Source organism: Ornithodoros turicata, chromosome 1 (genome assembly GCF_037126465.1).
Source record: "Ornithodoros turicata isolate Travis chromosome 1, ASM3712646v1, whole genome shotgun sequence".
Lineage (NCBI taxonomy): Eukaryota > Metazoa > Arthropoda > Arachnida > Ixodida > Argasidae > Ornithodoros > Ornithodoros turicata.
Window position 1 is genome coordinate 170,087,432 of NC_088201.1, and position 27,528 is coordinate 170,114,959.

At 49.6% G+C, this 27,528-nt stretch overlaps 1 pseudogene; it reads left to right on the plus strand.

Moving 5' to 3' along the window:
• Nucleotides 1–2,363: 2,363 nt before the first annotated feature.
• The window catches only part of LOC135378780 (histone H3-like), a 58,600-nt pseudogene continuing 33,435 nt past the window's right edge, over nucleotides 2,364–27,528 (plus strand).

Consider the following 27,528-nt stretch of genomic DNA (forward strand, 5'->3'; position numbering starts at 1 on the left):
ATCTATGTCTCCATTCACAAGACACGCAACTATCCTAGCGCGCCGAACCAGACACTTGGGGGCAGCGACCACTTTCCCGTTCTCATCGCCGTCCATGGATGGGGAAGCCTGCCAACAAACAGCCGCAAGACTCAGCATCGAGTGGTGTTCTGGGACATGTACGGAAAGCTCCTAGAAACCACTGCCACCCCTATAGAGGAGGCCATCACACAATGCATCGCATCAGCAACGAAAGCGGTCAACACCAGGCGCAGCGACCCGGCCCCGGACCTAATGCTCCTCAATCTGCTGGCACCACGACGGCGAGCACAAAGGCGGTATCGCAAGTCCCAATGCCATACACACATGACGGCGTTTCGAAGGATCACTGCGGTTGTCCGCAGACACACGATCAGCCTCCAGAGACGCCATTGGGCCTCTTTCTGCGAATCCCTGGACCCCCGCACACCAAAATCACTGGTCTGGCGGACAGCCGATGGCGTTACCGGAAAAACTAACGAATGCCGCCTATTCGAGAAACTAGCAGCCCAGAAGTCGCTCTCAATGGGGAGCCTTGCAGAAGCTTTCGCAGATGTCCTCATCAAGCCACCACAACGATCTATGGACGCCCCCACAGCTGCTGAAACGGAATAGAGATAGATGCCCCTTTCACCGGCATGGAACTCAACCATGCCCTCAAACGCTGCTGGCAGAAAAACTCACCTGGCATAGACAAGGTTACCTATCAGGCCCTCAAAAATGTAGGGGACCTACCAAGTCTCGTCTATTAGATCATATCAACGACGTATGCAAGTCGGGGGACATTCCCACATCCTGGAAGCATGCAGTGATCGTACCTGTACTGAAGCCCAGTAAACCCAATGAACAGATCTCGTCATACCGGCCTGTCTCACTCACGTACTGCATGGCTAAACTAATGGAACGCATGGTGCAGGCTAGGCTACACTGGTACCTGGACACCAACAGCGCCTTGCCATCCTGTATGATTGGGTTCAGGAGAGGCCTGAGCTCAGCGAACAACATTGTCGAATTCTGCTCTGTCATCGACGACGCCAAAAACAGAAGGCTGTCCACCATGGCCTTGTTCCTTGATACACGGCAGACAACGTGTCTCCCAAGGTAGCAGTCACGAGCCTTCAAACCATTGGAGTGAAAGGACGAACCCACCGGTTTGTGGCCAATCTACTGACTGACCGTACGGCTCAAGGGAGACTTGGCTTCACCCTAAGCAAACAGCGGCACATAGGAGGCATACCACAGGGCAGTGTCCCTAGCGGTGTACTGTTTAACGTAACCCTGGCATCCCTCCCGGCCCACACACCACCAGCAAGCCAGCCATCTCTTTATTCATCTACGCGGATGACCTAGCCCTCTGGTGCGTTGAGTGTAGAATGGGGTTAATGAAAATGAAGATGGAAGCAGCGCTAAAAGCAAATACCAGCTTTCTCGAGACCGGGGGGGCTAACGATCTCTGCGGAAAAATCCTGCTGTATGATGTTCAATAGAGGCCGGCGAAGAGCAGTCACTGTTGCGATAGACGACACCACCATCCCGTCAGTCAGGAAGCATAGGTTCCTGGGAGTGACAACGGACGGCAAACTGAGCTGGATTCCACAGGCTAACGTCATAAAGGAGTCAACTGCAACTCTACAGCGAGCCTTGAAACGTCTTCAGGGCACGAACTGGGGCTGCTCGCCGAAGGCTCTCCGCGCCCTTCACAGAGCCTTGGTGGTATCGCGGATGCTCTACTCTCTACGATACGCCTTCCCACCGCCGTCAAAGCAGTTACAACTGGAGGCGGCCCACAGAACAGGACTGAGAACAGCTCTTGGACTACCACAACGAGATCTAAGCGGACTTGCATACGGAGAGGCCGGTTCTCAGGAGAGAACGGCTCCTCAGGCAGTTCGATAGGCTGCGGAAAACCGAAATGAAAGAGAAATCATCAGGGCAATTTGAACTATGTATTACTACATTGCCCGGACCACCAGACGCCAAGGGATGACCTCCTTAAGAAGTACAAGGAGCTCAACCTGCCATACGCCTCGCTCAACGACCTACTATACTCAAGAGGGTCAATCCAAACCCGAAGATCTGCCAGGGATGCCCTGCTACTCTTCGCCTCCACCATCTACATCTTAGCCTACACTAGCGCCACATTAGTGTTGGTGTGGGTCAATGGTGGGACCATCAATCTAAACTTTTGTTCTTCTCTCTCTTTCTGTCCTTTTCCCCACTTACCCGCCCCTTTCCCGTAGGGGTGAACTTTGCCGCCATTATCGAGCAGGCAGACCTCAGTCCATTTCTCTATGACGTCACTCCCCCTACCGTTTCGTTGAGTCCTGGCTACTGCACAAGCTAGAATGGCACGTACCAAGCAGACGGCTCGGAAGAGTAGCTTAAACCAGTGGGAAGTAACGGCTGTTTTTGCTGTGCGCGTGTGCATCGAGTTATTTAGCGTGTGCTCCTCTTCGAGGGAGTGCCGGTAAGGAACCATTAAGGGATAGCAGTCGCTAGTAATAAACAAGTAGTGTAGAGTTATTCAGCCTTAAGGTTAATTTCTTTCCAAATCAGTGTAACTTTGAGGCGCTCTTTAGCGGCACTATCCTCTAGCTTTGAGCGTTTAGTGGTGTGCTCTCCTGTGCGCCTTAAGTTCCTGTGTATAATTAACATTCTGAGCAAGTCAGCCTGAAGATGTAACCGTGTTCTACTTGCTTGTGCCAAGTGAGCCCTTTGTCTAGGTGGATTCCCAGGAATTTGTGGTGCGACACTACTTGCAGTGGATGGTTATCCACGTGGTTGAGGTAGTGGTCGAATGGCCGTTTGGTGAAAGGAAGAAAGACTGCCTTGGAGGGAGACACTTTCAGTCCATGGTCGCCCAGGTACGCTGCCACTGCGTCCATGGCTGACTGTAGACGCATCGTTAGCAGCCTGCGGTCAGTGTGAGAAGTCCACAGGCACAGATCATCTGCGTACATGATTAGTCCGGTTTTTCCGGGCAGCACCGAAGGGAAGCACATCACTGTAACGTTGAAAAGGGTGCGACTCAGTATCCCTCCTTGTGCCACTCCTCTTGTCACTAGGTAGTGGTCGCTTTGTCCGTCCGGGGTGTCGACGTAGATGTATCGGTCCGTCAGGTAGCTGTACATGAAGTGGAGCAGCTTACCACTAATCACGATACATTTCAGCGCCGTCAGGATTTTCGAGTGATGTACGTTGTCAAACGCACCGCTAACATCCAGGAATATGGCCGCAGATATCAGGCCCGCTTCGTTGTTGTGTTCCACGCTGCTGACGAGGTCTGCCACAGGGTCGATGGTGCTTCTGTTGTTCCCGAAGCCCGCACGCATTCCGGGTAGAGGCCGTTGCGTTCCAGGTACCACTGTAGCCTGCTGTGTACAATCTTGGGACGGAAGGAATCCAGGGTTGTGGGTTGTTTTCCGGGTTTCAGGAGAGGCTTTATCCTAGATAGCTTCCATGACTGTGGTATTTCTCCTGTGTTCCAGATTTCGTTGAAGAGACGAAGGAGCCGGGACAGCGCCTTGCAGCCAAGGTTCTTCATTGTTTGGTATGTCACGCCGTCCGGACCAGGGGCTGAGTGTGGTGGGCAGAAATCCAGGACTTGTTGGAGCTCCAGCATGGTGAATTCTTCGTCAAGGGGATTCCCGGGTCGATATTTCACGGTGATGGAGGCTGCTTGTGCAGATGAGTCGTCATTTCTTGCCAGCTTTTCACTGTACTCGTCCGCCAGCTCCTGGATTGGACGGTTGGTGGCGAGTGCCAGGGCTGTGAAGGGATGCTGCTGAGTTGCCGGTGTCGTTTCTTCCCGGATGCGGTCGAAGAGCTTCTTTGCTGCTGAGTGCTGGTGCAGAAGGATTGCCCATTTTTTTGCGTAGTTTTTCGAAGAGGCGTTGGATTTGTTTTTGTATCCGCCTGGCTTCCCGGATGTCGCTGGTAATTCGGTTCTTCCTGCTTTTCTTTCAGCGCGCCGTCGCACAGCACGGAGGCGCTCGCAGTCACCGTTTACGTGCGCCCCATTGACGGGAACAGTGAACACACCTGTGGCCGCCGTCATTCCTTCCTGGATGGCTGTTGCAAGGTCGTTGACGTCTGTGTTGGCTATGCCGATATCTTCCAGCCATTTGGTGAGCCGTCCCCAGTTTGTCTTGTGCACTTCGTGTTTGCGTCTTTTGTCTTGTTGGTCACACAAATTTAACAGCACAGGTACATGGTCACTTCCGTGAGTTTCTATGTCTGACACACAGGTAAAGGCACGGATGAGGTTGCGGGATAAAAGGGCTAGGTCCAGCATCGTCCCTGATCGCGGATATGTCGGTTGTCCATCGTTAGCAACAAATAGATCCAGTTCGTCCATTAGGGATTCGATGTCGGCACCCCGCTTATCCGTGGTTGCGGAGCTCCACATCGCGTTGTGCGCGTTAAAGTCACCAATCACAGTGTAGGGGCCAGGTAGTCTCTTTTGTTCACCAGTTAAAGGTCGCAAATCGATGGCTGTGCAAGGTTGCAGATTCACACTCACTATGGTGATGTCCAGGCTGTGTATCCTTACTCTGGAGGCACAGGTTTCCCATGTATATCGGTGCTGGTGGTAGAAGTCGTGCTCTATGGGACTGAAGAGTTTATTTGTAGCGCGGCTCGTCTGGGTCCTGTCGGCTTTGTTCACTCGTACGTGAGGTAACCAGGTAGGCTGAAGTTAGCTGGAAGTCTTCCTTCACTGAGGCTGATCACAGGGAACTGATGTCGCGACACAAATTCACTGTAGTCCGGGATCTTGTTTCTCAGCGAACGGCAATTCCAGTGGAAGACCGTTGTGAGTCCGTATCGTCGTATCAGGTTACAGGCCATGATGGAGTTGGGCGAGAGCACCGGTTAGTTGTCTTTCTTGGGCCAGCATCGCATGAACTTCAGGAATGTCCCATGAGCCAGGTATAGCGGCGATGAGGGCCTTCAGTGTACTAGACAGGAGGGACACCATTGACACCACGAACATGGCAGAGCTTACAGACGCAGGGTTGCTTGAACGCTTGGCGGGTTCTTTGCTTCCGTGTTGCCTGATTTCCTTTGTGGGACTGCTTGTAGCTAGGTGGTGGCGGCTGGGGCTTCTGGGGGGACATCCTAAACACTTTTTGGTGATGCTGCTGGGGCTGCCTGGGCGCTGTTCCGTGGGTCCCTCTTTCCTTCACGGCGTTGCGTTGGTTTCCGCTGAGGAAGAGCAGGGAAGTCCGTTCTTGTGAGCTCCGGGGCTTTTGCGGCAGCTTGAGACGGCTTTTTTGGCTTTTGCACCATGTTCCGTCACTCGGTAGGTGTTGAAACCGAGTGTGACACTGTTGGGCATGGGCCGGTCACTGCGGAACATCAAGATCACAGAGTCCGTCGTGCGTTCCGTTGTTCTTCCCTATGCGTCCTTCCGGTAGACTCGTTGACGACGGGCTTCGATGACGCCTTGTGTGCTGAGGTAGGCCAACAGCTGTTCATCTGTGTATCGCGTTCTGACACCATTTTTCTTGCCGATGTTCTTGGCGTAGGATTCCGGTATCCTCGTCGTCACTGCGATTTTGGCTACACAGGTGACTTGCATGAGATCTTTTGCAGCTTGTAGAGTGGCCATTGTCACAGTCACGCTGCGGTCCTGGTTGAATCTGTGACCTTTTATCCGCTCTTGCGTCGATCGCATCACGTCACTGGCAATCAGGTTGGGGTTGACGGCCTTGAGGGAGGCTGCTGGGTTCAGAGGTTGCAACACAACTGGGATGCCTGCCTTTCGCGTCTTCTTGTAGACGACGGTGACGAAGGGTGTTGGGTCATCGTCGTCCATGTTGTCGTCCTTCGGCGGTGGAGAAGTGGCGTTGTTGACAGGCTCGGTGAAGTGGGCAGGGTCATAGAGATGTTGCACAGAGCAAACCGTGCTTGTACTACTTGCGTCGTTCTCGGTTCGCGGCCGTTTCGTAGTAGTAGAGGGCACAGTACCTGGGAGTCCGTTGACGCTCGGAGTTTTGGGCCGCGGCGGGTTGGTAGTTCCCTCCGTGGAGAGTAGTTGAAAAGGCGGTGAGTTCATGGTGACTTGCTGTAACCCACGTGGTAACACGGCACTAACCACACGTACACTACACTAAAACCTGTCATGCAGGAAAAAAAAAGGACTTGGAATCAAGTAGCCATGTAATGCGGTGGTGTAGTAACCGCTCTGTCAACTTAGCCAAACATGATGTGAGCGATATCGGCCGATAGGAGCTCAGTTCCCCCGGGGGCTTCCCTTGCTTCAATATCGGCACGATAACGCTCTCTTTCCAGGATGGTAGTGGCGTGTCCTGGTCCCAGTACTGGTTGATGGTATCCAGGAGGCGTGAGGTTGTCTTGTCCGGTAGGTTCCGCAGGCACTGGTAGGTGAGTCCGTCCATCCCATGGGCTGACTTGGCTTTCAGGTGGTCCAGGGCGAAGCGCAGTTCTCCGGCCGTGAAGGGGTGGTCCAGGTCCGTGGGGGATGCTGGAGGCGCCGCCGTGGAAGGGTCGTCCCTCCTTGCGCCGAACAGGTCAGCGAGGTCCTCAGCCAGCTCCTCCAGGGAGACCCCTTTGGCTAGAGCCATGGAGCTGAAGGGGTTCGCCTTCCTCCTCCCCCCCAGGGCGTTGACGACAGACCAGAATTTCCGGGCCGATGTGCCGCTGGTCAGGGAGGCTGAGAACTGCTTCCATTGGGAGCGCTGCAGCGTGACCGCGTATCTGCGCAGGGCGGCGGAAACTCGTCGGTATGCCCTCTGACGCATGGGGAGTGGTTCCGACGCAGGGCCCTCTGTGCGCGGCGCCTCGCAGCACACAGACGGAAGTACTTCAGGTCAGGTTTCGGGCCGGTTGCTGGCGTTGTCTCGGACTTGATTGCGGCGGTCAGGGCTGTCCTGATGTCTTTGAGATGTCCTGGGAGGCTGGGGATCCGTCCAGGGAGGCTCGGAAGGAGTCCCACACGATGATGGTGGTCCGGCGCTTCGGGTCCTGGTGCTTGTAGGCCAGGGTCACGTCGATCGGGAAGTGGTCGCTGCCCCATCTGTCCATTCCGACTTCCCAGTGTGCAGGAACGTCCGGGGTGTGCAGGGTGACGTCGATAGCACTGGACACTGGTGGCCTGTAAAAGGTTATCTCACCTGTGTTGGCGACGAGCAGACCACAATCCTCCAGGGACTGCACTAGGCGGACTTTTACACTTTTGTTGAGGACAGCATTGAAGGCCACGACATACAGCAGAGGCAACCCTGTCTTGACTCCAGTTTGAACCTGAAAAGGTTCACTTACTGCCCCGTTGATGAGCACCCTACTGCATGGCGCCTTAAGGCCCTGATAATGCTCTGATGCCGTTCACTAAAGCAGCATCAATACCGATCTTTTGCAATTCGGCAAATAAGAAATCGTGCCTAATTTTGTCGAAAGCTTTTTCTTGGTCTATAGTAAGCGCGATGCCTCCTATCTTTCTATCCGCCGCCCAAGTTAAAGTGTCTCTAACTTCTGCTATTTTCCTGTGAATATTTCTACCTGCAACCCCTGCTCTCTGGAATGGGGAGATTGTATCTGCTGTTTCTTCAGCCAATTTGTTTGCCAATAATTTAGAAAGAATTTTGTGGTCCGAATTTAATAGAGTAATAGGTCTCCAGGCATCGAGATGCTCATTCCTTTCTTCGTTTTTACAAATCAAAATAATATACCCTTCTAAGAAATGTTGACCTAAGTCCCCCTTTTCTACGCTCTCATTAAACACGCTCGCAAGTATGGTCCCCACAAGTTCAGCGTATTTGCTATAAAAGCCGTAGCCTAACCCATCAGGTCCAGGCGCACTCCCTTTACGCATGCTCTTTATTGCAACAACCACATCCTTCGTTTCAAGTGCAGGCTCTGGCCATCGAATGGGGCGTCGCAGCCAACTGTTTGCTGGAACTGCATTGCGAAAAAACGACCATTGGCCATGTCTGTGGCTCTTTCCAGCCTGTCTCCCTCAGACGATATGAGGGAGCTCATTGTCCCCGTCGCCCGCCCGCCGCTTTAGCAAGCAGCTGTCGAGAGCACCACGCCTCCCGTTCAAAGTCGTCGCGCGCAAGGCGGTACGAAGCCCATCCCAGCGCTCCTCCCAGAGCCGCCGGAGGTGCTTATTCGCCTGCACTTTATTTTCCCGGCCAGTGTCGACTCTCCTGTTTCGATGGCACGCAGATGCCTTTGCAGGCGCTCCGTTTCCTGCCTTTTAAGTGCTGCTTTTCCCCTGCCCCATTTCTGGAGGCACCTTTTAATGCGGTTCTTTTTTTTGCCCACCAGGAAATCCAAGACTGACTCCCGTGGGGCAGTCCTCGGAGAATGTCGCGCACGTCCTTGTCTATCTCCACGTGCTCTAGCAATGCCATATTAATCATCCAAGGGGCAACCCGGGAGCCATGGATTCCTATTCCACCTAAATTCGCCAGAACTGCCTTGTGGTCCGTAATACCAATTGTGTCAATAACTGCATTGTTGTTTTTCTTTTTGCTTAGTGATCCCGTGCAGTAGATTCGGTCTAATCGGTTAGCTGCTGTTTTTCTGAAGCAGGTGTAGCCCCTGTCGCTGTTTGCAGTATGCACCCAGAGGTCCTTCATCTTTTTACATTTTAATAGGAAATATAATTTTTTAGCTGCAGCGGCGTTGCTGTGTCTGCGCTGCGAGCAGTTATTTGCTGTGTCAATGACACAATTAAAGTCGCCGGCCATTATAGTACTTTGGTTATTTATTAAAAAATACGGGAGTTCGTGTTTGTAGAAGCTAAAAGCTGCTTTTGAGTTATTATGACCATAAACACTTAAAGCTACTAATTCCTCTCCATTTACCTTCATAACTACCTTGATGATTCTCCCCTCAGTATCTCGTTCCCATATTACCACTTTGATGTTATTACTATTCAGGATGATGATGCCTACCCCTCTGGAGTTGTGAGTTCCGAAACTCCAGTACGATTTAACTCTGTGATTTTTTCCAAATTGACGATTTCTGCGCGTTTGAAAAGGTGGCTTTCTTGTATGAATAGGATTGAGACTCCTAAGAAACGGGCCAAATCAATAATTTCGTTTTGTTTCATTCTATCGCGCATGCCTCTTACGTTAATGGTTAAAATTTTAAGGTCCGTGAATGGGTTAATTTGGAGTTAATTTTGTGTTCTTTACATTAAATTTACCTTGTTTTCTAAATCGCAACCCACCCAAAAGAGTTTTACTGTTTGCTCCTTGTATTTTTTGCCTTCCGCTTTTTCCTTTCACTCCGTCTGGGAGTGCTAGGCAGGACAACCTCCTTTTCTGATTCCTCTTCCTCTACCAGGGTTTTGTTTCCTTCATTTTCGGACTCTGTCCAGGTGATCGCCGACTCTGGGGTGGTCTCAATCGTTGTAGTGGACTCACTGTCCGACTCTTCCGTTGTTGCCCCCAGAGCCTCAACGGTCTGTGGAACAACATTCGTTTTCTCATCTTGTGGAACGTCTGTTTCATCCTCTTTGCCGTCTACCGCATGTTGTACGACATCCGCTACTTCCAAATCATTTCCCTGCTGCGCTCAATTTTCGTTTCGCTCGCTTGCAGCCTCTTCCACGTCCCCGCTTGTTTCTCCCGTCTTTTCAGACTCTTTCCTTTCACCCATTCCGAATCCAAGTTTGGGGAAACCTTTTTTATCTAACCAAAAGCTTCTTGTAGGGTTATCCTCAACTTCCCTGGTCACCTGTGCCGCCTTTCCACCCCATGCGGCTGGTCCCTTACGCCCAACAACCCTGTTTGCTTGCTTTTGTCCACACTCGCAGTCCCCTTCAGTCATCTTACCACAACCTCTGCATTTGCTTGCTTGGCAGTCCCTTGCCACATGGGATGCCGCTTCGCACCTCACACATCGATTTTCTACCCCACTGTAGAAACATTCGACCCGCACTTTTCTTACGGTCTAACGGTCTTACCCGTTTCTTCTTATGAAATTCGGCACGGCCGTGCTCATTTCCATGAGCACCAACCGATTGCCGCTTTCACAGTCTGAATGTTCTCCAGCCAACATCTCCCGCTTAGTTTTTATTACTTTCCCATACTGGCTCAGCGCAGCCTCTAGCTCAGTATCGGGAGAGTCAATTAGGTATCTGTAAACAGTCACCCTTTTCACCTTTGAATCCAGCGGCCACAATTCAACCTCTTTTCCGCCGATCTTCAGTTTCCCTTGTTCCTTTAACAACCTAGCTCCCTCGAGATTGTGGCACACCACCTCATAGAAACCCTCGCCAAGTGCTTGGCCTCCTCGTATGAGGCCGGGTGCCACTACTTTAGCTGCCGCTAAGACCTCTTTCAAGAAGCACCCAATTGGGGCCCTCATCTCACAAAGCGAGGGGCCGCTCAACGGCCACCTCGTCCATGACTCGTTATTTCAACTCTTTCTTTGTTCAAGCTTATAACGCACACACTTATATGAGCAAAAATTACACCTCAAGTAACCCAAGGGAGCGAAATATTTACATTGGAAAAGTTAACAGTACATGTTTATTACAGCCAATCAGTGAGCGCGTCCGTTGGCGGACCTGTGAGAAGCCAACCGATCGGCGGCGGCCCAATGAGAAACCCTCTTGGTCGCCCGAATGCTCAAGGTTGGAATCACCCGTGCGAGCAATGCTAACACCGGCTGAATGCTGCCTAAGCAACAAGAGAAATAACTAAGTAACTGAGATGAACATTAAATGCAAACGGTTACATCTTCAGGCAGACTTGTTCTGAATGTTAAATTATATACAGGAACTTAAGGCATGCAGGAGAGCATGCCACCGAACGCTGCAAGTTAGCGGATAGTGCGCTAAAGAGCGCCTAAAAATTGCACTCATTTGGAATGAAATCTTAAAGGAGCATTAAAGTGGTATCTAACATGGCCAAAAACTGCTGTCATCTTGTAAAGCAGTATGTGAAAAGCATTCCCACAAAATATTTCTGTCCAAAGTTGTTTCACCATGGTGCAATTAATTTGGAAAATCGCTGCCGCGGTGACAGGCCGGAGCGCTCCAACTGCAGACCACGCCCACTCTACGTGACGCTGGTGGTAGAGAGCCCCTCATTCGTTCGTAGGAAAAACCGTCTGCTACGAACATTGCGAGCTGTTTCTTGTTGACTTTTATTCTTTATATGATTTATATCACGTTTTCTAAAAAGAACAAAGCATATATGCAGCCTGAGAAAATAAGATTACGATCACAACAGTAATATATCCGTGGCTTCTGTGCAATCTCAGAATTCACAGTAGCAGAAAGCAAGCGATGGCGGCGGTATTGTGGCGCCACCTGTTAGCCACTGAACCAACTGTGCGGTGAAAACTGTCGGACAGGCTGCACACTGTCTGGAAGCACGGGGTTTTCGCTGTACAAGCGCAGTTAATTTCGGGCTGCACCACTCGTTATTCCTGTGGTGTCTGCGGTCCCAAAAAATCGTGGTTGTGTCGTGGACAGCCTTCAAATCCTCTGTTTCGGACATCACGTAGCCGGAGAACGCATGGCGTCTCCGAAGCGGTAGCAGATGATCCGGCCTGCGCGATGTTGCTCACCGCGATCATGTGATCCCAGGTCCAATGAGGAGCGTCCTCACCACTTGCGGCACATAGTGACGCACGTGGTGGCGCTCATCACGCGCCTATCGTGAAGGCGAAGGAGGGTGTTTCGCGCACGGCAGGTTCGGGGAGCTATTGCAGACGTCCCAATTTCGCTACGGTTGCACTAATTGTGGAAAAACTGTTTTCGGCCGCCTAACATTCCATACTGACCAAAAAGAGAAACAAAGTTGTGGGCCTCTAGACTGCTCCTTTAAGTCTGAATAACTCGACACTACTTGTTAGTAGCAAATGCTATCCCCTAATGGTTTCTTACCGGAACTCCCTCGAAGAGGAGCACACGGTAAAAAGACTCAATCCACACGCGCACAGCACAACAGCAGCGATTTCCCACTGGTTTAAGCGGTACTCTTGTATCGCAAACTGATACTGATGGAACACCTATTAGAGAGGTGTCCATCTCCTAAAATTTGGCCCAGCTGTACCTAATAAACCTATAACCCAAATATTCCCTCAACGTTTGCGACCGGGTCTCCGGAGATTCCCGTTGCTGTTCTCGCACCTGGAGGGCAACTAAATGCCAAAGTTCCTAGCATTCCGCCATACCTCCTGTGCCCACAGGCTCCCCCAATCAGTCGCGCCGTAAAGGCGGATCGATGGGGGAGCAGCGTGGTAATGATAAGACCAATTGCCCCTTTTGCCATTTATTAGCCTTATGCATTACTGGATTAATGAAGTTTGAATTTGATGATGCCATGTTCGGCTTTGAAACCGGGACTGCCAGTCTCTTCTATAAGCTTCTTCCCCCAACCACACATATTCCCTGCCTAGCCATAGTCTAACGTAAAAACTAATTTTATTTTTAATAACCTCTTCGGGCCAAGCTTCCGCGCTGAGTACAACTCTGCACCGGTTCACCCAAACTTGGTAGGTAGTCTCTACGGCGACTAAATGAAATAATTTTTGTGCCCTCTTATTTAACTTAACTAGGTGAAATCCCATCGCTTCTTCGTAAGTGAGCCCTTTTGGATTGAAGTATTTTTTTTACCTCCCTCCAGGTTCTCGCAGCGGTCATGCACTCGAAAGTCGCATTCCTTACCGTCTCTGGGGACCGACAGGCAATGCAACTTCCATCTGATTATTTCTTTCCAGTTCCCTAACCGGAATGACCTCATGAGCGATTTTCCACATCACACTCCTTCTTGAATCCTCAACCCAAAAACGTGAAATTCTGTGCCACGCTTGAGGCACGAGTTTACTTTCCGCTGAGTCTTCCTCTTTAGTCCTTAGAACCCCGTAAATTTCGTAAGCCTTGAGGTTTGGATAATCCAACTCCTTGTTTATTTCTTTCAATTCCCTGATCGTATATTTGCTAATTTTATACGTCCATGGGAGATAGGCGGACTTGGCTCCTGAAATTTCCACTCTCCCAGGTATGAACCACCCTATTGCGTAGCCCATCAAAAATTTAGTTATCTCTTCTGCCAAACACTCTCCTTCCAAACAATTATAAATTCCCCTTAGCAAGTGAGCTCTGTTCAGTGTTTCTAGGTCCGGTATTTCTACCCAGCCTTTATCTCTGCTGAGCACTTTTTTTTTTTCTGACTTATCCACGGAGTCCGCCCCTTCCCACAAAAATTGGAAGATTAACTGTCTCATTTTGGTGAGAACCTCTTTTTTGACTGCATGTACCCCAAATAAATAAGCCCATTTTGGAATGATGAATGTGCTTATTATTCTTGCTGGCGTGAGGAGTGGGACACTTGCCCCTCCAAATTTATCTAGTTTTTCTTTACATTCTTTTAATTTCAATTTCCCATTACTCTCTGCTACTCCCATTTTGTTGTAATATATTCCCAGAATTTTTTATTTCTTCTTGTATTTTGACCCCGATATCCCTTCTTGGCTGTAATCCTCCTACGTACATGCAGGAGGATTTTGTTCTGTTTATTTCCGCTCCACCAACTTTCCCCCAGTTTTCAACCGTTTTTAGTGCTTCCTGGGCCGAAGCCCAGAAGTAGTGCGTGTAGTAGTGTAGTGCGTGTAATAACATGTAGTGCGTGCTGATACACGGTGTGTACATGGTCAATGGCTTTGGCCTTCATAACGTCAGTTGAGTAGGCTTTCTTGCTTCTGAGGCCAGGAATGTCAAGCCGGACATGTGGGAAAAATTCCCTCCAGAAAGGGGAGTGCTGTGGCAGGCAGTGAGCCTTGTTGGGAAGCTGGTTAAGTAGTTTGAGAGCAAGAGTGTCAGGAGCTGTATCAGAGCATTTCTTTAGTGAGGTGAGAATGGAGGATGCAGTGCCGGCTTCATGTAGCCTAATTAGAGCACGGAGTGAAGAGACAACAGCTTAATGTTCAAGAGGTAGAGCGGAGGCTTCGATGAGGGTGTCATTCACGTTGGCGAAGGATGGTAGTCCTAGGGCTACTCTTAGGCCAGCTCTCTGAAAGCGATTAAGTTGTCGCCAGCCAGTCGGTGAAGGGTCAATGTATGGAAGAGCATAGGCGAGGCGACTGTGGATTAGAGCCTTGTATAGAAGGAGGAGGCTACGTGGATGATTTCCCCAGGAACGGCCACCCATTCGCTTCAAGATGTTGAGGAGAGGGCGACAGGTGCTGACCAGATGGTTGACTTGATGGTTACAGAGAAGCCGTGAGTCGAAGTGGACTCCAAGGTATTTGGTGTGGTGAACTGTTGGCACAGGAATGTTCCCAAGAGTTAGGCTGGGGTACCCGTTAGGAAGATGACGGCGAGGTGGAGTGACGGAGAGCTTGTTAGCAAGGTGGTCAAGAATAGCTTGCGCTGAAGACTGAAGTCTTGTTCTGAAGTGACCAGTGAAGGTTACACAGATGTCATCAGCGTTGATGAGGAAGATGGATGTGACTGATGTGTCAGGAAGATCAGAGTGAATGTCGGCGAGTGCGAGGTTGAAGAGGATGGGGGAGAGAACCCCTCCCCGAAGTACTCCTTTGGTACTGAGTCGGGTGGTGCTAATTTGACCAGAGACTGCGACGTTGAAGGTACGGTTGGTGAGATAGGCAGTGAGGTAGGCCAGGAGCCTGCCATTGACGTGATGCCTTGCAAGGGCGTCGTAGATGGACTGATGACTAAGGTTATCAAACGCTTGCTTAGCGTCCAGAAAAAGGACAAGGGACAGGTTGCGGTCAGCGAAGGCTTGTTGTAGCTTGGCGGAGAGAGCGAGGAGGGCTGCGGCAGTAGTGCGTCGTTCCCTGTATGCACACAGGTGATCGGGTAGCGCTGATGTACTTTCGAGAAGCCAGACGAGTCTACGTTGGACCATACGTTCCAGTACCTTGCCAACAGCAGAGGTAAGGGCAATGGTGCGGAAATTGTTGAGGGTGGAAGGGGTCTTTCTGCGCTTGGGAATGGGAATGATCTGAGCATGTTTCCAGCTGGGAGGTATGCAGGAAGTGGCCCACATGTCATTGTAGTAGTCTAGCAGCTGCAGAAGGGCAGGACCCTCTAAGTTCTTTAGCATTTGGTAATTGATTCCATCAGCTCCAGGGGCGGATTTCCGCTTGCAGCGGGATAAGGCATGCTTCAGTTCACGTAGAGAGAAGGGGTCATCAGTGGGCTGCGTAGGATGTGAGCCTGTGGGGGTGAAGGGGTCAAGAGGGTGTGGTGGCAGAGTGGAGGTGGAGAGAGTGTCGGCAAAGTCACTTGCAAGCTGTTGTGAAGTCTGTCCCACAGCCAAAGCGAGTGAAGGCAGAGTCTTGGACGGAGTGGGGAGACCATCAAGGGACTTGATGACTTTCCAGATGGAGGCAGTCGTAGAGTGTGGCGTGAGAGATTGGGTGAACTGGTGCCATTCGTGTCGACGGAGACGAAGAGCATAACGTCTGAAGGCAGCTGAGACCTTGTTGTATGCAGTGCGATGGCCAGGTGAGCCAGTACCGAGTAGCAGCCTCTGAGCCCTTCTTCTGGCTGCTCGTAGAGACAGGAATTTCAAGTTTGGTCGTGGCTGTTTGGCTGAGAGGAGGACTGTCTTAGTCGCGCGTCGAACAGCTGTAGTGATGGCTTCGAGAATGTGGTCTGAAGAGGATAGCTCATTGGTGATGGTTCTGAAGAGGTCCCAATTGGTGACATGATATTGACGTTCAGAGGGAGAGGCTGAGCAGGAGGGAAATATCCTGATGGGGTAGTGATCAGAGCCCCAGGCGTCAGGGTCAGTCTTCCAGTGTAGGGACATGTTAGGGGAGCTGCGAGTGACATCAATGGCACTGGTGTAGTTAGGAGGGCAGAAGTAGGTGGGAGAGCCGTCATTGAGGAGTGCAAGTTGAGAGGAGTCGAGCCATTGAGCCACCCTGTTTCCGTTGCGACAGCTGCGGTGGCTGCCCCATAGGCTGTGTTTTGCGTTGATGTTCCCCCCTATTATAAGAGGACCGGGACAGAGTTGGAGGATCTTGTCAAAAGGACGTGTGTCAAGGGTGGTGTCGTCGAAACAGTAGAAGGAGACAATGAAGGTAACTGTCTGTTTGTATGTTTGTCTGTCTGTCTTGTATTTTACAAGCGGCAAATTCGGCGGCGTTACTGCACAGATGGGATACGTCGACCGGGGACTGAATAAGGTCTTTGCAGACAAAGACTGATGCTCGAGAGCGGCCATCCGGTTGCTTGGATAATGAGTGATACCCAATGTAAGGGGCAAGACGAAAGTGTTTATTGATCATAGCTTCTTGTATGAGTAGAGCTTCAAAATTGTTCTTGGAAAGTTCACTTTTAAGATCACTGTATTTGTTGCTGAGGCCACGAGCATTCCACTGGAGCACCCGCGGCAGAAGGGGCAGGTGTGTGTTGTGTGACGCCAGGATGGTCAGTAGGAAGTCGGCAGTGAAGCGATGGGAGGAAGGTCAAAGTTCAGGAGAGGAAGCTGAGGATGGAGCCCTCAAGTGGGATGACGAGGGTGATGGTATCCCACCATGCTTCGGGAATACCAGGCCACTGGAGGAGGGCACGGAGGGCAGAGAAGGCAAGTCTTATGAATGTCACAGACAAAGAGGGGGACAGCAGGGGCGGAGGTTTCATAGGAAGTGGCTGTGATAGCAGGAGTGTCAAGATGAGCAGCAGGTTGCAAGGAGTCTGTAGTGGCATGGTGACTGCTGTTGTGACTGGTAGTCGAAGGGGCAGGCGAGTGAGCAGCTTGCATAGCGGAGCTGGAGGTGGTCCGAGAACCAGAGGCAGAAGAGGCTGAGGGGCTCTGTCTCGCAGAGCCCTGGTTGACGTTGGAGGAGGCGGAGGTGTTGCGGTTAACAGTGTTCGAGCTGGTTTTCCTTTCGTCACGAGTGGCTTTCCGAGCCTCCTGAGTACTGACATTATGCTTGGCACTGTAATGGTAAGCAGCAGTCTCTGATTCCTTGACAGGGCAGGATGGATCGGAGGCTGAGTGGGGTTCACCACAGTTGATGCATTTAAGGGATGCTGGGTTAGGACAAGTGGTGGTGGCGTACTCACCAGAGCATTTGAAGCACGAGTTTTTTCGCTGGCAGTTCACACCAACGTGGGCTAACGGCCACACTGCTGACACTGTGCTGGTCGATCACGAAATTCAAAAACTGAAAACTTCACTTTCCCAAGATGCACTGCTTTACGTAGTGGTCCCCTTTCAAAGCACAAACACACTAGGATGCTGTTTTTGCCGTGGCGGCGGGCACTGAGCACAGGAATGTCGGATTGAACGCACTGAAGGATATCCTCATCGGCGAAAGAGGTATCTTTGACACGAATGAGACGTTTTGTGACTTTGCGTGACTGTGGCACGAAGGCAAAAACTGAAACGCTGCACAGGTGGGTAAGCTGAAGAAGCTTGTTGACACCGCCGATGGTTTTTACATCAACACCGACGATGTTTCGAGTACTATTAACACGAACTTCACTCACTTCATTAGGCGCCTCAGAGTCAAGGAACATTTCCAATTTACGTATAGGAAAAGAGACAGAGGTGTCTCGGTGAGTGGGGCGGAATAATACGATGCGAGAACTCACACACTGAGACCCTGAAGAGAATGCACTAGTGACTGTGGAGCCACTATCACTACCACTGCTGGTGTGGCGATCTCGGTGTCCTAGTCGTTTACGCTGACGAGCTGGAAGCTCGAAGTCTTCATTGTTTATTTCACTCATACGATAGTCGTCTTCAGAAAACGACCGGAAATCCGTGTCAGTAGTCAGATCTGGGCTGGAACAGACGGGGGAGGCTGTTGATGAAGTGACAAGAGGCTGTGAACCAGCTGGCGATGTTGACAAGTTGGCTCGTACGATTAGAGCTGCCGCTTGTAGCGTGTGAAGACGGGACGACACCTGTTCTTCCAGGTGAGCAGGCAGTTTAGAGGTCTCAGGGCCAAAATTCGCCATAGCTCTGAGAGCCGTCGAGAGGCGCAGGGTAGTAGCGGAGCGAAAGGCCAGACAAACGGTCCAGACGTGCCGCGAAGCGCGTTGCGCACAGCAGAGACGCAGAGCCGAGGAGGAGCGCTACGACAGCACGTCCGCTCCCAGGAGAAGAATGACCCGTCGGCAGAAAAGGGAGTGCGAAAAGCCGTCCTTCCACTCTGAAGGTTGGAGGAAACCAGGAGCTCTAACCAGGGGTGCGAAACTGTAGTAGAAATCTATTGTAGCAGAAAACTCACGTGACCTCCGGAGCTCGACCAATGACGGAGGACTAGCCACCCTATTTTTTTTCTTTTTTGATTTTGTCGCGAATGACGTAAATGACGTGTCATCCGTTTCTCTCTTACTACTTTCCTCCTCTTTGCTCTGCTTCCCGTCCTCTTTTGTTTTTCTTCCATGCACTGTTTTTTTTTTGTTCGCGTCTGTCGGAATGCAGTGGGAGTTACGGGAATACGACTGAGCCTTGGTTGTTTTTCTCACATGAAGTATTTTATTGTGCGACATACGGTTATGCAAGCCAGACGTACACAGGACTACATTAATATTGCTCCAGAATTTGCTTGAAGAAGCCTGATGATGTCGGACTGCCTCTGGCAAGGAGTGCTAGGAACTGGAGCTCAGTGGCTGCAAGATGAAAACAATTGCTATCAGATATACGGTTATGCATGTGAAAGTTGCAATGTAAATAGAAAGAATAACGGTGCTAAGAAAGAATAACGCGAAAAATAAGAACGGTGGTAGGGTTGTGAGAAGCTCTCAGTCATGGGGTGTGATGAGCGACCTTAGTACGAAAAATATATTTTATTGCGCTACTTCACCATTATATATTCAGACCGATTAGCCTGACGATCGTGACTTTGGCGCTACGTACAGAACAGCTACTAAGTCAACGTGTCTGACGAAACTTGTCGAGCGAAATCACCAAGAATCAGACATACAGTAGCGTCATACCTTTATACAGTACGACGTGAACGGGTATATCATAACATTTAGATGATATTGTTTCACGAAAAGAAATATAGTCTACCATCGTATCTGCAAAGCTACGCTGTCTGTCTCGGTCACCGCGTATTCCGGTAACTGTTAAGCAACTTATTCACAATACACGAAGTGAATGCGGTGTTGTAAGGCAACAAGCAAAGACAAATGGCTTACCTCTCGGCAGTCGTTGACCAGGTATCGGGTACGAGGCGTTCGGACGCTCGAATAGTTTCTACACCAAGAAGCAGAGCACAAATGTTGCGCAGGCATCTTCCCTGGCAGCTGTGACTGTTCGAGGACGCTCACATGATACAGCTTGCGTTTTTAAACAGGAAAAATCAGAACTCATAGTCCAACACAACCGCTACACAACACGAGCCGTCCGAAACGGACGCCGGTGACTCCGTGGACGCCGGTTCCAACCGGCACAGCCGCCGCGCTGTCGCCTGTTCGAGCGCTCGCGAACAAGTTTGAAAACAGCCAATCATCGCCCAGAAAACGAATTCATCCTCATGGGAACCAATCAGTAATCACTAGCCACCGGATGTCTCCATGACGTTCAATTTGTGACGTTTTCAGACGTCCGATGACGTGAAACGCATGAAGCGCCTCACTTTATCCCGCAAAGGAACTGGCGAGTTTCGGGCCCTTGCTCTAACTTCCACAAGCAAAATGCGCTCTAGTGCGAGGACGTTGTAAGAGGAGGAGTGCGGATGGGGTAGTTGGTTCGCCATGCCCATGCGATAGATGGCACTGACGGGAGCAGCCACGTGACGCCACACCTCCTTCCCTCCCTCGTCTGCTCCTCCTCTCCGCCCGTCCGTCCGCCCCTCCTCTCCCGTCCTCCTCCTGCCGTCTTTCCCCTGCTGTCCCTACGCCTGGCGCGCCGGCTGTCCGCGCGCATATTGGAGTTTTCAAATAGGACACAGGCCATGGGGTATGCTTTACACATTTATACACATTGAGATTATTCTTTCAAACCTAGAACATCATTATCATCCATCTCGAAAATAACAGTGGTATTAACATATTAAAACTCAAGCAGGACATCAAGGAATGGGACAGAGAAGGTAGACACTAGAAAAAATGTGCGCGTACGATCCACAAGCAACAAAACACGCGAACAGCGTCGCGCGCGAGTTACAAAATGCAATCTTGAGAGGGTGTGTATGCTACCATGTGCAAGGAAGAAGAGATTGGTAGCTACACTATAGCTAAGCACTTCTAATGATACTGTATGGATCACACATGATCGAAGTGAACTGTGGTGAGCAAGTTACAGTTTTGTAGCCTTTCTGGCTGAAGCTGTGCGCTTGGCAGAACGTGCTTTCTGTAGGCCACGGTTCTGTACACGAAGGTGCCACAACAGTCTAAGGCGGCAGAACATCAAAACGAAGTGTTCTTTGAACGTTTCGCTGCAGAATGCAGTGCCGAAAGTGTCATCATTTATGTGCCGAAAAATATAATTTAGCACGGCTTTACTGTTTATCGATGTGGTGATGTTTTGTAAAAATAACCTGTTCGTGCTCACCACAATTTCAAGACAGGTTTCTGAGGGTAATGTCACCCCTCCAAACAATTCTCCAGGAACATCCTCAGCGCTGAAGACAGACAAAAACTGTCTCTGCGACACTAAACTCTGATCTCCTGAACAGGGGGTATGGGAGCAGGTGGCACATTGTGGCTTCATGAGAAACATGTGAACAAGACGTCCAGACAAATAGTAATAGACATTTTCTTCGATTACCCTCTGGTCACCTGTAAGGACCTCGGCAGTCCCAGGGTCAACATCACCTAGCAAGTCCTGACTTAGTTGTTGAGGTTCATCATCCCCAAGAGAAGAAATTGGAGCTCGCCTCAGCTCTGCGAGCAGCACTGACCTGTCATCCTCGCAGCTTCTCTGACCACTGTGTGTAAACAATTTTCCGATCAGGATGTGCTTGAGCCCTTTTACAATCTGAAACACATTCGCTGTTTCATTGCAGCCGTGATGCTGCCTGCACATACCAAATAGGTTCTCAAGCGCATCCTGATTGAGTCTACGAGTCAACAAGTACTGAAACCCGTAGTTCTGGTGAAGTTCTGACCACAGAAGGATCACTGCAGATATGGTAATTTGCCATCCTCTTATAGTATGAGGCTGTCGGAGGGTGTCGAACTTCCATTTTTTAATTGATTCAAGCTGGGACTTTAGCAGGTCTAGCTGGCCCCTCAGTCTGCTTTGCTTTTGGGGAGAGGGATCTGCAGATAGAGCAAACATGTATTTTGTGCTTTCTGGCAGTGGGAGCGACACAGCTGAACTGTTCAAAATATCAAAAAGCCGTGCCTGCAGTGTGACTAGCTTCGGCTGGCAAGATGCCAAGTGCTACGAAAGCAAGCAGGGAATTTGCGACAGAGTTGCTCAGAACCTGAGTTGCGTATCGAACTTTCATATTGCCAAACGGTGTCGGATAAATAGCCGATCCGTCAACTTAGGCACAAACTCTTCTTTGAGAAAGTTGGTGGTGTCGTATAATTGTTTGATGTAGTCCCACCTGACGGTCTTGTCACCAATTTTAAGGCAGCCTTGCCTAAGGTTATTCCTCGTGCATTTGATCAGGTGAGGAGTGTCGAAAATGAAATAAACTCTTTCGTCTGCTACAACAAAAAATGGACGTTCAGGCGTTACACCTAATCTCTTTGACAAAGTGGCATTACTCCCACCTTGGTCGCATACCACCCCCTTCACGATTATTTCAATCTACTTCAATTCCTCGATGAGCTGAAGGACGAGGCGCTCAAGAGGATCTACATCTAACTTGGTTTTCGCAAGCATGAAGGCAATTGGTTGTATCCATAATCTCGGCAAGCTAGCGAGGACTACTACAAATGCAGTCGAGTACGATCAGACGATCTCTCTGTTTCAGTGTCCGCGAACCCATGCACAATGTCTTGTTGTCTTTGTTTCGTGTCATAGTACAAATGTCTTTTCAACGATATTTCGTCCAAGAGCAAAACGCACGTACGGTCTTTCACTGCCCACCCTGCCACCTTCTTCTCCAACGCTTCTAGGGCTGTGGCCATTATGCCTGGTTCTATTGCGATATCACCTAGCCACGTACGGAGAGAGGAGACTGACGGTAGTGCTATCAGCCTAGAAAGGTGCCTGTAGGCCTTGGGACTGTGAAAGTAAAGATTAAGCGCAAAAGGCTTGAAGCTCTCCGGCCACCTTCTCCCATACTTATTTAGAGGTTGTAAGTATAGCTGGACACCAAAAATGTCTAAGGCATGCTTGGTAAGGAAGTGAGATGCGTGTGTCACTAGCTCTGTCCTCGAAATATCCTTGACCCGGTCCTGGTGTTGCCTTGCCCTAAACAGACACGACCTTAGCAGGGAATTCGACGTGCGCAGCCTTTTGAGAACACGTGATGTCCGCGGTGTGTATTCACGGCGCACCTTGCTCCTAGACAGACGTGGCGTGTGGCTCACTCCTGCAGAAGAAAAAGCCAGGAGTTATTTTTCATGTGACTTCATTATTTTCCATTCCACTAGCAAAATGATACAAAGATAACTGTATGCATCTCTTTAACTTATATTGTAATTTCTTAAATACATGCTGAGGCAGTAGCGCTCACCACGAGTCCCAGGTGTTCTCTGAGGTGATTCTGGCTGGGGAGCAGAGGAATCCAGTGCAGTCACACGTGGCGATGCGATAACATCTGAAGTAGACAGCAGAACAGTATTTAAAAAGATGGGGTTATTATTACGGGAAAACACAGAATTCCAAGTTCCCGAAAATCCTAATCCTGAGGAAGAACTTAACTTTCATTCTTAACAGTGATTTCAGTAAGGAATGGTTTAAAAGCATTTATTCAATTGAGGATGATTAAGATAAGTTGTACACACTTAGAGCGGAATGAGAGGGAACAGTTTCCAGCTATTTTCCACAGATTGAAGCGGTGTCCTTGAGATCAGAAAATACGTAAGCTAACGGCCAGGCTACCGAGTCACAGAGACTAACTGCCTGACATACACAGAGTTTACCATAGTTGATTGTCATGGATTGTAATAATGCATACTTGCAAATTATTAAAAATCCACTCAAGTTGCCGTACTTGTTGGTAAACCTTCGGCTGCTGTCGGTGGAGAACGCAAGGTCAGTGACAACTCGCGATGAGAAGCTGAGCTTTCTGGGACAAGAGGAAACCAGACATTGTTCACACAACTGAAAATGCTCTTGGCAATTTTAGACATCTAAATCTTGTGTAAGTCCAATCTTGGTTCTATACCTTCAGGCAAGTCCTCAACAGAAGCGCATGTGGAAGGTGAGGGTAGTGCTGGCCAGTCAGGGTGGGAGGCTGAGGCTTCTGCAGGGAAGAAAGGTAGAAACTTGTGCAAAAATGTACCCCAATTGTTTGCAAACATTTGTGCAAGCAGAAAAAACTCATTCTCACCCGCCACAGACAAGTCATCGGCAGTGGTAAATGCAGAAGGTGAGAGTGTTAGCCAATCAGGGTGGGAAACTGGGGCTTCTGCAGAGGAGAAAGGAAGAAACTGGTCCAAAAATGTACTTGATACTTTTGCAAAAAAAATTTTAAAACAAGGTAAGGCGTAAGGCACGTCTGGAATTGTCGTCTGCTTCCGTCATTGTACCGCTGCCGGCAGAACCACCTGCGGGGACACATTCTGCTGTCGGTATGATTTTTAAACAGATCAACATGAATAGTTGGAATATAAGAGGCAAGAATGTTTATATACATGAAATCCAGCTGTTAAATATAAGATAGAACAGCACAGCGCCGTTTTTGTTATGCTTTCGTTGTGATCGCCGTGTTCACTAGGCCTAACACCGGCGACAAAACGTATTATTTTCAATTAGATATCGATGGATGAGCATAAGTTGCAACTGATTTCCGAGAAATTTATATTATGATGTACATTTGCAGCGTAAAATCAGGTTAGTCTGTGAAATTTTTTGTCACGAAATCCCCGCTTCATTGTGTTTGTTTTCGTCGCCATATTGGGTGGCAGTATGGTGCCATGGCGACCCCCTTGGTAAAAAGCAAACCAATCAGAGGAGCGAAAGTGTGATTGACAGGTCGAGCCTCTTTTTGTGACTCCTCCCAATGGCCAGACTCTCTTTAATATACTGCTCTGCTCTGCCTGACATAGCTGCTACCTCTACTGGAATGCGAGCGAGCGACTGACTGATGCTTGTATACCTCGCTGGTGGTGGTGGTGACGTTGAGGGGAAAAGAAACGAGGTTTGCCTGCTCAAGATATGGCGGCATGGTTCGCTTCTTGGGGGAAGGGGCAGGGGGAGAAAAGTGGAGGAGGGGTAGGGTAGGGGGTTAAAGGATGTCCTGCAGGCCAGTGTCCTCGAGGAACTGCAGGAGGGCGTCACGTATTAGTCATCTGGTGGCCGTGTTCCCGTTGGGTTGGGTGATGCTCAAGCGGGCAGGAGGAGCTGATTGGGCCGGTAGGCTTTGGAGAAGGAATGTGTGCTCTTTCTCGTAGGCGGGGCAGTACAGAAGAAGGTGGTCGAGGTTGGCTGGAACCCGACAGCTTGGACAAAGTGGAGAGTCACTGATTCTGATCTTGTGCATAACGGAAGGGGTGCGTGCGCTGCCTGTGCGGGGGGATATATATTTATTGAATGCAAAGGTCTGCCAGACCAAGGTCGGCATGCTATTCCATTAAAAAAAACGAAGAATAAATAGAAAGAAAAGGACGAATAGGAAAAGGTGAGTCTCCGTAAAAAGGAGGAAAAACAAAAACGAAATGAAAAGAAAGAAGGGAAAAATAAAAATATAGCAACGAAGAAAGAAGAAAGAGAAAAAAAGAAAGAAAACGAAGGTGAAACTCCTGGAGCGCGCAGCTCAGAGCTTAGAGGCCAGTGCCCGTGCGGATGCGATGAAGGAGAGTGGCCTTTTTCTTTTCGAGTCGCTGGGTTGGGCATGGAGGTTTGCCGAGTTCTGGGACTCCTAGGGCATGATAAAATACTTCGTTGAGGTAGACAGCGATGCCCTTTCGGGTATCATTAGGACGGTGTTTCTGATATGCCAGGTAAGGGAGTCTTCTTGCCTGGGGTGGCGGAGGCGCGTTAGTGCGGAGCGGGAATCCGAGAGAATGACTGTCGGCTGTGGGTGGAGGCCGGCTAGTTCCTTGGTTGCCTCAAGGAGTGCTATTTGCTCCGCAGTGGTAGAAGAGATGTTGCTTGCAATTTTGCAGCTCCATTCAATTCCCAGAGAATGAATACAGTACGGGGTCGAAGCGGTAACAGACTGGTGGCTGACTGAACCGTCTGTGAAGACCCGAAGGTGGGAACCGAAGAGATCTTCAAGATGGTCGAGGGCGATGGTCTTGACCACCTGTGAGGATATGTTGCTTTTCTTCCTTAGGTGGGGAATCTGAGGCTGGCAGAGGATAGTGGGGATTTTCCAGGGTGCTTTGGGAGGGGTTGGAGGAGGGGTGGGCTTTGCCAGTCGGTTGAAGGTGTGGAGGAGGTTGACAAAGCGGGAGGCAGAATGGTGCTGAAGTCGCTTGAGGATGCTGGAGCCGGCAGGAGGCTTTTGGAGTCGGTCAAACTGACAGAGTAGCTTCTGAGTAGAGGCCAATCTGAGGTTGAGGGTTCTTGCTTCAGCGTAGGACTGGCTGTTGGATGCCCAGGCAGCACAAACCCTCGGGAAAAGAATGAGAACGCAATGGGGGCTTCGGCTTCTGAACGGGCGATAGTGCCCGACTGGTTCCCAGCGGTGTGGGAACTGAGAAGGTAGAGCGCAAGAGAAGATAAGGTAGTCTCCCGACGGTGCCTTGATGATTTCCCGCTCTGGTCTCCTTCTGGTCATGTAAACAGTAATATAGGATCGCTCCCCGATGCTGCTCTGATCATTTCCCGGTCTGGGCTGATCTTGGTCATGTGACTAAAATATAGAATCGTTCCCCGGTGCTGATCTGATCACTTCACGATAATCAGTCACATGACCGTGGTGCAGCAACGGATTTCTCTTCCCAGATTGTCAGGCGCCGAGTGTTGCAATCACGTGGCCGACAGTTTCGAATCTGGCCAATGATGTTCCTCGATTGTCCAGCCGTGTTTGCACTGTCGGAGTCGCCCGCCGCCCTCGCTGCGAGAAACGAATGCATCCGGCAGTGCTCCCAAAACTTTCGAATTCCGACATTTGTAAGCGATTTATTGAGGGGTAAGTGCTATTTCTTCTTGTGGTATTCCTCACATTGATAAACATTACTCATAGATGCTTTTCAACATGAGTGACACCGTTCTAGAAGGCTTCTCTCGAAACTTGGCAGCGCAACATCGCATAGTTTCGATTTCAGTGATCCATTGTGGTTTATGCGTTGCTTTTAGGATGACGGACTACGTTTTGGTGAAAATATGGTTCAGTAAAGTGTGGAATCGTATGTATTGTGTATTTGACATCAAGCGAAATATAAGCATTGCTCAGGACGACTGCCTGGTGCAGCTGTGCTTTCCACCTCCTGCGTGCCTACAAAACTGGAATGCTGGAGGACTTCAGCTCAAGGTTCGTTTTTGTAGTCATTCTAAATAAACAGAAAAAAAAGAGCTTCCGAAGTGAGTAAATTATTCCGCTTCCATCCGTTTGCGTAATATGATCGACGCATATGATTTGTCAATTTATTTGAAATTGTGAGTGAATGAAAGCTATCCTGATATTACTGTAAGTAAAACTGTAAGTTTAGCTCTTTGGTCTGTATTCAATAACGTGTGCGTCTTGTGGTGTGGTGTACTTTTCTCAGTGTAACCCTGACCTCAAGCTTCCACTTTCAGAATCCACCCCGCATTTCGCACTTCGGTTACAACACTACGAACCTATCGCGCTGTGATGTTGCTTCAAAGGAATACAATCTGGTATGCTGTGTTGTTTTTCTTTTAAAACGACTTCAGGTATTCATAATAAGAGGCCCTCATTGCAAGAAAGCCAATGTACAAGAAAAGGCATCTTCTTGATACATTAACATACATTAATATTAACAATACATTAATATTTCTCACAGTGTCCTAAAAAACAAAGGTACAAGTCACACTTGGGGGTGGGGGGTTAAGTTTGTCAAAGTAACTTGAAGAAAGTTCCAAGTTCCTTTTTTTCGACTCACGTCTAGAAACATCGCAGGCTGAGTCCTCCCCCCCCCCATCACTTGACCCCCCCCCCGTGCACGACGCGTCTAACTCCTCTTGTTACATGGTGAATGTTACCAATTATGTTTTAGCCGAGCATTGATATCGTTTTTGTATATCAAGATTATTTTCAAACGTCTTGAATCGCCCACTGTAACAGCAAGGCCTGAATTAACCATATAGACAGGTCAAGAACTAAAAAATATATATACATGGAGTAGCAAATACCTTGAAGGTAACTTGTTACGTTTCTAAAGTAGCTTAGGAACTTCACCTCAATTTTCATTACGTTTTATTACGTGTAACTGGGTTTGATATTTGGTTACGGGCCGGTTTCACGTCAGTTCAGGCAGGGAGGTCCGAGCGCCCTCCTGGGTTTTCAGTATTTTTTATATTTATAAGCTCATCGTGCATTATGATCAATAGCGGA